The sequence below is a fragment of the Macaca mulatta genome, chromosome X (genome assembly GCF_049350105.2).
Source record: "Macaca mulatta isolate MMU2019108-1 chromosome X, T2T-MMU8v2.0, whole genome shotgun sequence".
In the NCBI taxonomy this organism is placed as follows: domain Eukaryota; kingdom Metazoa; phylum Chordata; class Mammalia; order Primates; family Cercopithecidae; genus Macaca; species Macaca mulatta.
Genome location: NC_133426.1, coordinates 116,459,631 through 116,472,867, shown reverse-complemented (window position 1 = coordinate 116,472,867; position 13,237 = coordinate 116,459,631). Strand labels below are relative to the sequence as shown.

The 13,237-nt window shown below is 37.3% G+C and overlaps 1 protein-coding gene across 7 annotated transcripts in view; it reads left to right on the top strand.

Annotated features, from left to right (window-relative positions):
• ACSL4 (acyl-CoA synthetase long chain family member 4) overlaps positions 1 to 13,237 on the top strand; it is an 82,575-nt gene that overhangs the window by 25,068 nt on the left and 44,270 nt on the right. For 4 of the 7 annotated variants that reach the window (XM_015127980.3, XM_015127979.3, XM_077987799.1 and 1 more), the window contains exon 2: positions 10,795 to 10,847. The exons of the other annotated variants lie outside the window; for them this stretch is intronic. The gene's annotated coding sequence lies outside the window, so the exon portion shown is untranslated. The remainder of the gene's footprint in view (positions 1 to 10,794; positions 10,848 to 13,237) is intronic. 7 annotated transcript variants of the gene reach the window in all.

Below are 13,237 nucleotides of genomic sequence, written 5' to 3'. Positions count from 1 at the left end.
TGGCTTGAGCTTCCAAGAGGTCGAGGCTGCAGTGAGCCGAGATTGCACCACTGCTTTCCAGCGTGGGTAACAGAGCAAGACCTTGTCTCTATAAAAAAAAAAATCACCTGTAATTCTACAATCTAGAGATTGACATTTTGGTTTATAGCCTACATAAATTTGAGGAAGTTGATCTTGAGTATGAAGTTTCATCTTAAACCAATTTTACTTCATATATCTTAAACATTTTCTCATACTCTTAAATCTGGCAATACTGCATTTGATGGCTGTATAGTATTTGATCACATGGATACATTATTTTACCAATCTCCTATTGGGCATTTGAAGTTGTTCCTATTTTTTTTTCTGTTATCTGTACCACCATGATGACTGTCCTCTATTTTTTGTGTGAATCTCTAATGATTTCCTTTAGGATAGGGGTCCCCAACTCCCAGACCACGGACCTGTACTGGTCCATGGCCTCTTAGGAGCTGTGCTGCATAGCAGGAGGTGAGCGACAAGTGAGCATTTCTGCCTGAGCTCCACCATTGGTCCCTGGTGCCCAAAAGTTTGGGAACTGCAGCTTTAGGATATTCCCAGAAATAGAAAGTGAAATTACAAGTGCAGGAAGTGTAACTGAAGGCCTGTTGTCACATATTGCCAAGTTGTTTTCTATTTAGCATGTACTAATTTCTACTTCTGTCAACAGTATATAAAGTGCCTTTTTGTATACTTTTGGCAGCATTGAGTAATTTCTTTATTCTTAATTGGCACTAGTTTTTATGGACCCCCAGCGCATTGCTATCTGTTTTAGTAAATACAAGTTATTCATGGCAGAAATGAAAGTAAGGATGCAATATTATAAGTAGTAGTCCTGCAAGGAACTGGTAACCCCAGCTGGTACTTTGAGAATTGTCTAAACGGACCATATTTTAACTCTAAGAGTCTGCGTTTCTAAAAATATATTTTTCGTTTCTGAAATACTTTATCAGTCTCTAATGTAGAGGAAAGTGCTAATTTTTTCTCCTAAAATTATAATTCCATATGTACTTTCTGCTCATAATGTTAGGCATTTCTCTGTGTGTAAGACTTATGTTTTTGTCATTTTAAACAAAAACAAAACATACCTTCTGGCAAAAATTGAACAAATTTTGTGGGAAGTCTTGATTGTTACACAGGAGTACTTTCTGGTTAAGAACACTTAAGGTAACAAACAATTTCTTCAAGTATTGTTCAGGTCTCTAGTATTTTAATGAATGCCTTGTAAATTCAGATTCATCCATGTATCAACACACTTGTTGACTAAACTTGGAAGGGAGGGAGAGTTGTGGTAAGGTCAGTGTTTGCTGTTATGTAATCTGTTTGTCCAAAATATTTAAAAATCAGTATCATAAGATTCTTGATTCTGAGTCAAGAATTACCAGTGTGACAGCAATTTTCATATATTGAAAGTTTTTTCCCCAGTAGTTGTTTCATAATAATCAAGCTGTTTCTTAGGTGTGGACCTAAAAAAGCATGATCTGTTGATTTTTATGACTTTGAAAAATTCTAACTTAAATGCAATTGATATATTGAGAACTCATAAAGAGAATGTGCTTTCACTGTTGATACCACTGCTAATTTAATTCTAGGTAACTGAAAGAATAGGAATGGTGTACTTTCTTGCTGCTTTTTCATATTCTTACATTCATCTTTTATCTAGTCTCAAGATAATCTTAAGAGTAAAGCTGTAATTGTAACTGATTAGAAAGAATTTCCTAATTTTAGTATAGAGGGAAGTACAAAGGGTGCTTTCTTAATGTTCCAGAAAGCAGACCCTATTTTAGCTTCTTAGTCATGGAGTAGGGGGAACTGTTTCTTTCTTTTTAAAATTATTTACAGTTATCGTTATGTTCAGTTTTTAAAATTCTTACAACACTCTGTGCGGAAGGTAAAGAGTAGATTAATAAATTTTAACGTCAACCTTGTACTTCACTCCATAATTTATTTGTGTCATAGTAAGTTATTTTAAGCTAGTATATACCCCTATTCAAAAGTCAAGATTTAAATATTATTGCTAAAAAGTAAATGGGGCCTGGCACGGTGGCTCACGCCTGTAATTCTAACACTTTGGGAGGCTGAGGCGGGCGGATCACCTGATGTTGGGAGTTCGAGACCAGCTTGACCAACATGGAGAAACCCCGTCTCTACTAAAAATACAAAATTAGCCAGGCTGGTGTCGCATGCCTGTAATCCTGGCTAATCGGGAGGCTGAGGCAGGAGAATCGCTTGAGTCCGGGAGGTGGAGGTTGTGGTGAGCCAAGATCGTGCCGTTGCACTCCAGCCTGGGCAACAAGAGTGAAACTCCACTTCTCAGAAAAAAAAAAAAAAAAAAGGAATTTTCTGGCGTTTAAAAAACTTTCTATTTGTCATTAAATATGAGGGATGGGTGGGGTTGTCGTTAAAAAAAATAAATAAATAACAACACTTTCCCAAAAGGTACATATTTAAACTGAATTTCAAAGCTGAGATAAAAAGTATGGCTCAGAAACTGGAGATTTCAATTAAGCCTCAGGTAAAGGAAGCAAATAGGCAGAATAAACCACACAGACAAAATGTCAAACCAAGCAATGTTTGTCTTTGAGCATCTTCCATTTCTTATTTTAGTAGGCATCTCACTGGTTCCCTGTGTCTTTTACCCTGCTCTTTGTCACTGGTAGCAGAACAAGCTAAACTTCCTTAAGCAAAACTGTCCTAAGCAATGTATACTGCAGAGACTTCCTAAAGAGAGATGGATGGATTCATTTGGAAACCTCTGTGTGCGCACTCTAATTTGTATTCATTTTTCCTTGAAGAATGATTACACCTATATAATTAAAAAGTTGCCTTTGAAAACTATTGGCACGAAAAATGGACAGTAATTAACCACCCATCCCTCATTTTTAAAAACCATTTTATTGTGGTATGATTGACATACAAAAAGCTGTAAAAATGGAATGTAAACAACTTGGAGAGAATAATCACCACAATCTATGCCATAAACCCATCCATCACCTCCAAAAGTTTCCTTCTGCCGTCTTTTGTATTGTTATTTGTGTGTATGTGTGATAAAAACACTTAACATAAGATTTACCCTATTAGCAAATTTTAAAATACACAATACAATATTGTTAAGTATAGGCACTATGCTGTACAGTAGATCTCTGGGACTTTTTCATCTTTCTTATGAAACTTTGTATCATTTGACTAATACCATCCTGTTTCTCCCTCTACCCAGCCCCTGGTCACCCTGGTTTCTGCTCTCTGCTGCTTTGAGTTTGACTATTTTAGTTTCCTCCTATAAATGGTATAATGTAGTATTTGTCCTTCTGTGTCTAGCTTATTTCACTTAGCATAGTGTCCTCCAGGTTTGCCCAAGAGAAGAGTTTCTTTTTTAGAGACAGGCTCATTATCTTCACTTTAAAGCCCATTTTGGTTCTAAGAGTCTACAACTTGGTATGTCAGGAGTGAAATTTGTGTGCTTGCAGTTCATTAGGCACTTGATAGATCTACATCAGTATTTATATATCTCCATACTAATGACAGGGGAGAATTTATGTAACAAAATGAATGATAATAGAATTATTAGCTAAGATTGGAATATTTCTCTTGGCATTCAAACTAGACTCTGTCTTTGAGTTTAGATGAAGAGAATGGGTCTAGGATAAATAAGCATTGCTTATTTGCTTTAGTTTTTACCTTACTTAGATAAGAAAAATAAAAATAAATAAACTGCTTCAAAATGGATAAAGTGAAAACTATCAGAATACTGCATATTTATCTATGCAAAGAAATATGACTGTTGTCATGGATATGTAATTTGGTGTCTCAAGCAAGAAGGCATCAGAGAATGTGAATATGGCATAGTTTGTAAGATCTTTGACCTAGTATTCATACTTCTAAGAAATGCGAGGGAATAATTTTATAGTCTTGAAGTGGGAAAACGACCCAGAAGCCATAAAGGAGATACATTTTACTACTAAAAACTAAAAAACAGACAACAACAACAAAAAACCCCACAATATTTATCCAAAACAAGCACTCAAAACAGAGAAAAGCTATAATGGAGAAAATATTTGCAATATCTCAAAGGGCTTATTTCCTTAATATACAAAGGGCTCTTATGAATCATAAAAAAAAAATGAAAAACCAAGTTGAATATGGGCAAGGAACTTGAGCAAGTAATTTATATAAGAAATTCAGACATAGTGAATTTTTTTTTTTTTTTTTTTTGAGATGGAGTCTCGCTCTGCAGTGATGCGATCTCAGCTCCCTGCTACCTCCACCTCCTGGGTTCAACCAATTCTCCTGCCTCAGCCTCCTGAATAGCTGGGATTACAGATGCCTGCCACCACACCTGGCTAATGTTTGTATTTTTGGTAGAGACAGGGTTTCACCATGTTGGCCAGGCTGGTCTCAAACTCCTGACCTCAAGTGTTCTGCCCGCCTCGGCCTCCCAAAGTGCTGGGATTACGGCATGAGCCACCGTATCCAGCCAGTGAAATATTTTCATATGTTCATTGGCTAATAGTGAAAAGCAAAAAGTTAAGACAATGTTTTTGGTATCTGTCAAACAGTTCAATCTAGTATTGGAGGAGGTATGGGGAAATGGGCATATTAATATACTGCTGGTGGGAATATGAAATAGTATACTCTTTTTTAGAAGGCATGTTTACATTTTTATAAAAAAAATTTTAGACTTACAATAGAGTTGCAAAAATTATACACCATTTCCATGGGACCTTTACCCAATTTCCCCTAATGTTAACATGTTACACAATTATAGTATAATTATAAAAACTAAAAATGTTCCTAATCTGGGTTAATCTAATGTTTTTTCATGATTTGATTGAGATTATGCAATTCGGGCAAGAATACCACAAAAGTGATGCTGTGTTCTTCTCAGTGAATCAAGCTAGGGCTTACATGATATAGATGCACCTTATTACTGGTGATGGTAACTCTGATCACCTAGTTAAGATGGTATCAACTGTGTTTTTCTACAGTAATGTTATTATTTTCCCTTTTGCAATGAAGTAATATCAATACACTTTTTATTAATACATATTTGGGGGAGATACTTTGAGACCATGTAATGTCCAGTTTCAGCTTTTGCTCACCAGCATTAGCATTCACTGATGGATTTTGCCTGTAGTAATTATTCCTGTGGTGCTCTAATGGAGATTTTCTATTTCCTTTATTCCTTCTACATTTATTAGAATTTTTCTGTAAGGATGATTAGTCTCTTCTCCCTCATTTACTTATTCAGTCGTTCATTTATATTAGTATGGACTCATGGATATTATTTTATTCTGTGGGATATAATCTAGTATTACTGTTATTTGTTGCCCAGGTTGTGTTAATACCAGCTTTGGCCATTGGGAGCTCTTTTTGGGTTGACCCCTGTGTCCTTTTCACATGACCCCATTTAAAAAAATTCAGCCCTCCTTTATTCCTTGGCACCAGATGACACTAACTTCATCTTGACTATTTCCTGCCTCAGACCTGGAATCAACTGCTCCAAAGAGCTCTGGTTCCTTTTCTTAGAGAATTGTATTTGGAACCCAAGATCTGTGTGCTAGATATGCTCATTGCTATTGGGGTATCACTGCTTCTAGGCCTGGAGGGCAATTTTTAATAGACTAAATATAAAATCATACCCTTTTGAATCAGCAATTCTGCTAGATATAAACCCTCTAGAATCACTAGCATAAGTATATTGATAGGGATGTTCATTGTGATCTTTCGAATGATCAGAAATTAGAAAAACCCCAAATGTCTGCCAACAGAGAATATGGGTTGACTTAATTGTGATGTGGTCATATAATCAATGGAATGCCATGGAATGGTTAAAAAGTAGATCTGTGTATTCTGCCATGGAAAGACATGTAAGAGAGTCAGTTTTTTGTTTTATTTTTCTTTTTGAGACAGAGGTTTGCTGTTGCAACCTCCGCCTCCTGGGCTTGAGTGATTCTCCTGCGTCAGCCTCCCGAGTAGCTGGGATTACAGGCGCCCACCACCATGCTCGACTAATTTTGTTTTTGTATTTTTAGTAGAGATGGGGTTTCACCATGTTGGCCAGGCTGGTCTCGAACTCCTGATCTCATGTGATCCACCCACCTCGGCCTCCGAAAGTGCTGGGATTATAGGTGTGAGCCACTGCACCTGGCCCAGTGTTTTGTTTTTTAAAGCAAGTTGCAGACATGTATAGACGGTATGATTCAATTTTTGTTTAAAAATTTTATGTGTTGGCCAGGCGAGGTGGCTCATGCCTGTAATCCCAGCGTTTTGGGAGGCCGAGGTGGGTGGTTCACTTGAGGTCAGGAGTTCAAGACCAGCCTGTCCAATATGGTGAAACCCTGTCTCTACTCAAAATACAAAAATTAGCTGGGCACTGTGGTGTACGCCTGTAGTCCCATCTACTCAGAAGGCTGATGCAGGAGAATCTCTTGGACCTGGGAAGTGGAAGTTGCAGTGAGCCGAGATCATGCCACTGCACTCCAGTCTGGGTGACAGAGTGAGACTCCAGCATCTCAAAAAAAAAAAAAAATGTATGTGTGTATTAGAATATGCTTAGAAAAAGGGCTTCAAAGTTACCCACCAAACATAAAAGCTGTTATTTCTAGGTGGTTGGATAAAAAAGGACACTTTCACTTCATTTGATATATTTTGTAATGTTTGAATATTTTTATTTTATTGTTTGTTTATTTATTTATTTATTTTGAGACGGAGTCTCACTCTGTCAGCCAGGCTAGAGTGCAGTGGTGTGATCTCAGCTCACTGCAACCTCCGCCTCCCGGGTTCAAGTAGTTCTCCTGCCTCAACCTCCTGAGTAGCTAGAATTATAGGCATCCACCACCACGCTGGCTAATTTTTGTATTTTTAGGAGAGGCGGGGTTTCACCATGTTGGTCAGGCTGGTCTCGAACTCCTGACCTTGTGATCTGCCTGCCTCAGCCTCCCAAAGTGCTGGGATTACAGGCGTGAGCCACTGCGCCTGGCTCACATATATTCTTAAGGGGAAAAGAAAAGTTTCTCCCACAGCTTAGCCTGTGAGCGACACCTTCCGTAGTTTGGCTTACTACAGTTTTTTAGTACTGTTTTTAATGAGTCATTTTCTTGTTCCTTTATGGTTTTTAAAATAAATTTTAAGTATACAATTTTTATTTTTGAACATTTTGGAAGACACTAAATCAGCAGAAAAAACCCAAAATATATGCAAATATTAAAACAATTCACCTCTAATCCTACCACCCAGCAATAACTGTTAATATTTGAAATACATTTTGCTAATTTTTCTATGAATATGTAACACTCAAATATATGTATGTATGTAGAATGGAGTCATACATACTGTTTTTGACCTGTATTATTTCTTGATAACAACATTTCTAAACATTGAAATGTATTTTAGTATGGCAGTTTTAATCTACTATTTACCAATATGTGATTTATGTATACTTATCTAAAATAAGACTTATCAAGGACCATTGCGTAGAGAATTGTTTTGAAAAGGACTTGGCCAGAATTTACTTTTAGATTTGAACATTAAGTGCTAATATTTTTATATTTCTTAATATTTTTTTTTTCTTTTTGTTTTGGAGACCGAGTCACTCTGTCACCCAGGCTGGAGTGCAGTGGTGTGATCTTGACTCCCAGGTTCAAGCGATTCTCCTGCCGCAGCCTTCCCAGTAGCTGGGTTATAGGCATGCACCACCACACCCAGCATATTTTTGTATTTTTAGTAGAGACAGGGTTTTGCCATGTTGGCCACGCTGGTCTCAAACTCCTGACCTCAGGTCATCTGCCCACCTTAGCCTCCCAAAGTACTGAGATAACAGGCATCAGCCACCACCCCCGGCCAAAAGCTTTCTTAATATTTTTCCACTGTTTTCTGAAACATTCTATTTTAAACTTATTAAGATCGATTTTTGAGACATTAAGTACAGGACGATGATTTTTCGTGCTTGAAACATTTCCAACAGATGCTATCACAAGTTTAGTATTGACTTTGCTTGTGGAAGAATGTTTTCAAAATATTGGTTAAGAGACCAACTTATTTGCAGAGAGGGCTAGAGCCAAACACATTAATGATTTGTTTTTAAGTCTGTCCCCAGATATGAGGGTTGTCTGAAATTGAACACTGCCTTGTATTTTTAACAGTTTTTAATTTTTTTTATATCACTTTTTGCTGTCCTATTAGCTGCATGGACTTCGTTTTGCTCACTGGCATTTGGTGAGTTGGGCTTTTTCAGTGCTGCCTTCTTTTCTAATGGTAAGATAATAAACTCTTGATGCTGTATTATCTCTTTTTTCTTTTTTTAATGCCACCATGTTACTGTTAGGTTGAAAATAAACAATATATGCTTCAGTCTGTTAACAATTTGCTAGGCTAAGACTTTCTAACTTTCTTATGTTACAAAAACCTTGCGTATATCTGAAGTGAAAGAGTCTGAAGTTTGTTTTACAGTTTTAGCTAAATCATCCCAATTCCTGATCGTCTGTAAATGCAACCCGCATGGTGGTAATCTGCCTAGTTTTTTTATATTAAATTGTTTCTTCAATTTGTTTTAATATAATGACTTTAACAGGGAGGTGCTATTTTGTAGGAGGAGACTAGGAGAGAGGAGAGTGCAGGATCAGTTTTTCTGTTGTGTAGAACTAAATTAGGCTAGGTTACAAAATGTGATTTGGTTTCCTTTTCTTTCCTGGGTAGCTGCTACTTTCTTTCATTTTTTTGTGATGAAAGAAATGGCTTTTAAGGTGATAGGCATTGAGAAAAATTACTTCCTTAGCATTAGAGAACCTCTGAGAGTTGCTTCTCCTGCTCAGCCAATTTGGGGCTACGAGAATGGAGATGAGTAGAAGGTTTAAGCTGGGGCTCTCATCCAGCTTGGAGAATTCCCTGACACTCTCTAGTACCAAGGGTCAAGAGTTGACTATCCTTTGCAAATATTTATTTATGGAGTTATTTTCCAAATTAAGCAAACTAGCAGATAGTTTTGTGTTTTCCCTTATCCCTCTCCCTTGCAACTTCCACCTTTAGATCTTTAGATGATTTTATAGAAGGATGGGTGTTTTTTTTTTTTTTTGTCATTTATTTTTAAGTTATTGGAATTATCTATGGGGGAAATGTGTATGTTTTTATATAGAAGTATGAAGTTTTTCTTTCCCAACATTCTCCTTGTGAGCTCTTTGGATCTTATTTTAATATAAGTGCCCCGCCCCCCCCTTCAATGGCCAGTGTTAGCCTTCTGGAAGAAAAATAAGAACATATGAAATGGCATGACTTCTGTTTATAAGTAGTTTTAACTATTTGTGTTAAGACATATACTGATGCTGTCCCTGGTAACCCCTCAACAAAAGTAGATTGTGGATATTAACATAAAGTTGAAAGTAGTTCACTGTTAGTAACTAGTCTTTGTTAGTAATAGGCTTGGGTATAAATCATTCTTTCCTTCATCTCTTTAATAGTAGCAAGGAGAAAATTAACTGTCTGAATTAACACCAGCTAGTTAGTGTGATGATTACAGTTATGTGGATGTTTGTATGACTTCCATGGAGGCATCTAGACTAAAAAAACAAAAAAACTAAAAAACTCGAAGGGTTATTCTTGTTACGTAATCATATGCAAGTAGTAGTGAATACTGCTGGATGGAATAAAGCCTCAGTTATTTAGAGTATAGCATCATGCCCAGGGAGCCCCAGCTCTGTAGAAAGCAATATCAAATTACTGAAGGGCCTTATTTTACTATTCCAAGTATTCAGATGGTAACTAGTTTATTCCTGCATTGTCCAAAATAGGTCAAACCCCAACCCTAAACTGACAAACATTTCTGATGTATATATCTTTTTCCTTTTCTTTTCTTTCCTTCCTTCCTTCCTTCCTTCCTTCCTTCCTTCCTTCCTTCCTTTTTCTTTTTCTTTTTCTTTTTCTTTTTTTTAAGACAGGATCTCACTCTGGTTACACAGTCTGGAGTGCAGTGGTGCAATCTTGGCTCATTGAAGCCTTGACCTCCCAGACTCAGGTGATCCTCTCACTTCAGCCTCCTAAGTAGTTGGGACTACAGGCATGCACCACCATGTTCGACTAATTATTTGTATTTTTAGTAGAGATGGGGTTTTGCCATTTTTCCCAGACTGGTTTTGAACTCTTGGATTCAAGGAATCTGCCTGCCTTGGTCTCCCAGGGTGCTGGGATTATAGGTATGAGCCACCATTGCCTGGCCCTTTTGGTGTATATCTTGAAAAATGTCACAAAAATGGTGTGTTTACAGACTGAAAGAAGATGGAAATATATTTAGGTTTCTACTTAGACCAGTGTCGTATTTGTATTTGGGAAGGAACCTTGTGTTGTTTCGAGGAACTTACTCGTTTTTGGTTTCGATGGGAGAATAGATGCCTGCAGTCATCTGCGTGTGGGGATGGCTGTCTTGTGTGACTGACTAGTTTGCTGTGGTCAGACATTGTCTCTGTGTCTGAACATGGCTTTGGTCCTGACCATGGGGGATTCAGAGATACAAATAAAACCGTTAAGAACATGACTCTTGCTTCTTGTCATTTTTCCATAGAGTTTCAACTACTGTTACTTAGAGTCTGGCTCAGTTACTTTCTGAGATTGTAATAGCACTAATTCTAGTCAGACACTCATCTCTAGTCATTTCTTGCTTTTCCTTTAGTAAAAAGGAAAAGCTTACGAGCTAAGGTGCGCAGATAATGTGAATAAGCACTCAATATTTCTTTTAAAGGGGTACTTTTCTCATGTCATTGTACTCATAAATGCTGTCTCTTACTGCAGATTGAAATCACAGAAGATATTCGTGTTCTTCTTAAGAGAAAAAGAGGACATTTGTAAGTATTTGTCCTTTAGAAATTCTAAATGTGTAATTTTATTAGCTTTTTGAGAAAAGTAAGTGACCATACTAATGGGCATCTTGACTCTTATAGAGGAAAAACTCCACCAATATTTATGATTGTGTTTAAAAAGGCACTATTTTATACAGCAAAATAGGAAAACATTTTACCCTGTGCAGCTTCTAAAATTTTAACCATTTGCCACTCATTTGTAAAAGAGCAAGTGGTAATTAAAATCCAAGCAACATCTTTCTATTTGAGTCCTACCCAAAACTGGATCAGAGATTAGAGTTCCAGTTCTGACTACTGAGGCTTATAGAATATGTGTCTTTGGTAAACTACTTAGTCTCTCATTATCTCAGTTGCCTTATCTTTAAAATGGGTTTAATAGTAAGTACACAATCAGGGGTTCATTATTATTATTATTATTATTATTATTATTATTATTATTATCGTTGTTGTTGAGACAGAGTCTCGCTCTGTCTTTCAAGCTTGAGTGTAGTGGTGCCATCTCAGCTCACTGCAACCTCCGCCTCCCCCTCCCGAGTAGCTGGGGTTAGAGACACATGCCACCATGCCCAGCTTTTTTTTTTTATATTTTTAGCAGAGATGGGGTTTCACCATGCTGCCCACGCTGGTCTTGAACTCCTGGCCTCAAGTGATTATCCCACCTCCGCCTTCCAAAGTGCTGGATTATAGGCGTGAACCACCGCACCTGTCCCCAGTGGTTCGTTATTGTTGATGAAGTTACATCCATAGCAGTTTATGCTTGCCCTGATGCATTGAAGCTTATTGTTTTTTTTTGTTGTTGTTGTTTTTTTGCCCCAAGATGGAGTCTTGCTCTGTCACCCAGACTGGAGTGCAGTGGCATGATCTCGGCTTACTGCAGCCTCTGCCTCCTGGGTTCAAGCAATTCTCCTGCCTTAGCCTCCTGAATAGCTGAGATTATAAGTGCCCACCACGGCGCCTTGCTAATTTTTGTATTTTTACTAGAGCAGGGGTTTCACCATGTTGGCCAGGCTGGTCTGAAACTTCTGACCTTGTGATTCGTCCACCTCGGCCTCCCAAAGTGCTGGGATTACAGGCGTGAACCACCATACCAACCTGAAGCTTATTCTTTGAGAGACAGCCACAATGTGTACCTGCGCCAAAGCTTATTGAAGAATAAACTTCAATGTGTTGGGGCAAGTATACATAGAGGCTGTCTCTCAAACTGATTTAAGTGTATTTCTGATCTTCATAAATTTTTAAGTAGATGTTTCGTTGAGGCATCTATTCTAGACTACAATATGGAGTAAAAGAAATACAACAGAGCACATAAAATTAAAATCATAGTGTTTGAGGCTTGGACTTTGAAATTTACCTATTCCTATAATCCCCAATTATCGACTTTTAGACCAGTGCTGGTTAGTGAAAACATTTTCACTGGTCCATGGTGAAGTGAGAAAAATAAGGACAGAAGATCATGAGTTTTTAAAAGCTAAACATTTTCACTTTAAAGGAGTGCTTCTTACGGAATATATCTTTCTAATTTAGGGGAATTAAACATGTTCTTTATCTCGTGAAATGATGGTGATAATAAATGGTAGGGCTTTAAAAAAATTCATGCTCGGCAAAACAACAACAACAACTTGGTAGCTCTGTGTCATTTCCCCCTACGATTCTTCTTTCTTTTACATTTTTTACTGTTTTGTGATATCTTAAAATATGAACCCAACTTCTCATTTTACAGATGAGGAAACAGACATTGAGAGGTTAATTTGTTCCAGGTCTTACAGCTCAGCAGCTTGTGAACCACGACTAAAACCCTATGTGTGATACTGTCTCTCTGGAATTCCTGGTCTTCTGAAAATTGCTTTCATTTTAATAGGTTATAAATTTGAAACTGAAGATATAGTAGTTCTTATGTGCTAATAACTATTTTTGATTTCCAAGTATAAAGAAATTCAAAAGACCATGTTCTTGTATAGCTAAGTGCTGAAGTCCACTGATTAGCCTGCATTAGAAGAATCTTAAACATGGCCAAAGATTTTTATCAGCAGATCAGAATTAGCTGTCACCGAATTCAGCTACTTAGGTGTTACATGCTCCCCAATGACTGACAAAGAAGTTAAAATATCAGTAAAGTTATTATTTCCTTTTGGAAGTTGACAGACTGTACTGCCACTGTGAAGAGTGTAGTATTCAAACTTCTATAGTTAATTTAACTACAGAAAGTACTGTTTTCTCTCTCACAGATACACACCCACACACACACATACATATTTATACCAATCAATCTGCAGCCCATCTAGATTTGGAAGGGAAAAAACTACCAAGGTGAAGAGTAGAAGTTACCAGAAACATTGGCATGAACATATCTGGCCAGTTGTTCTGTTCAGGAGATT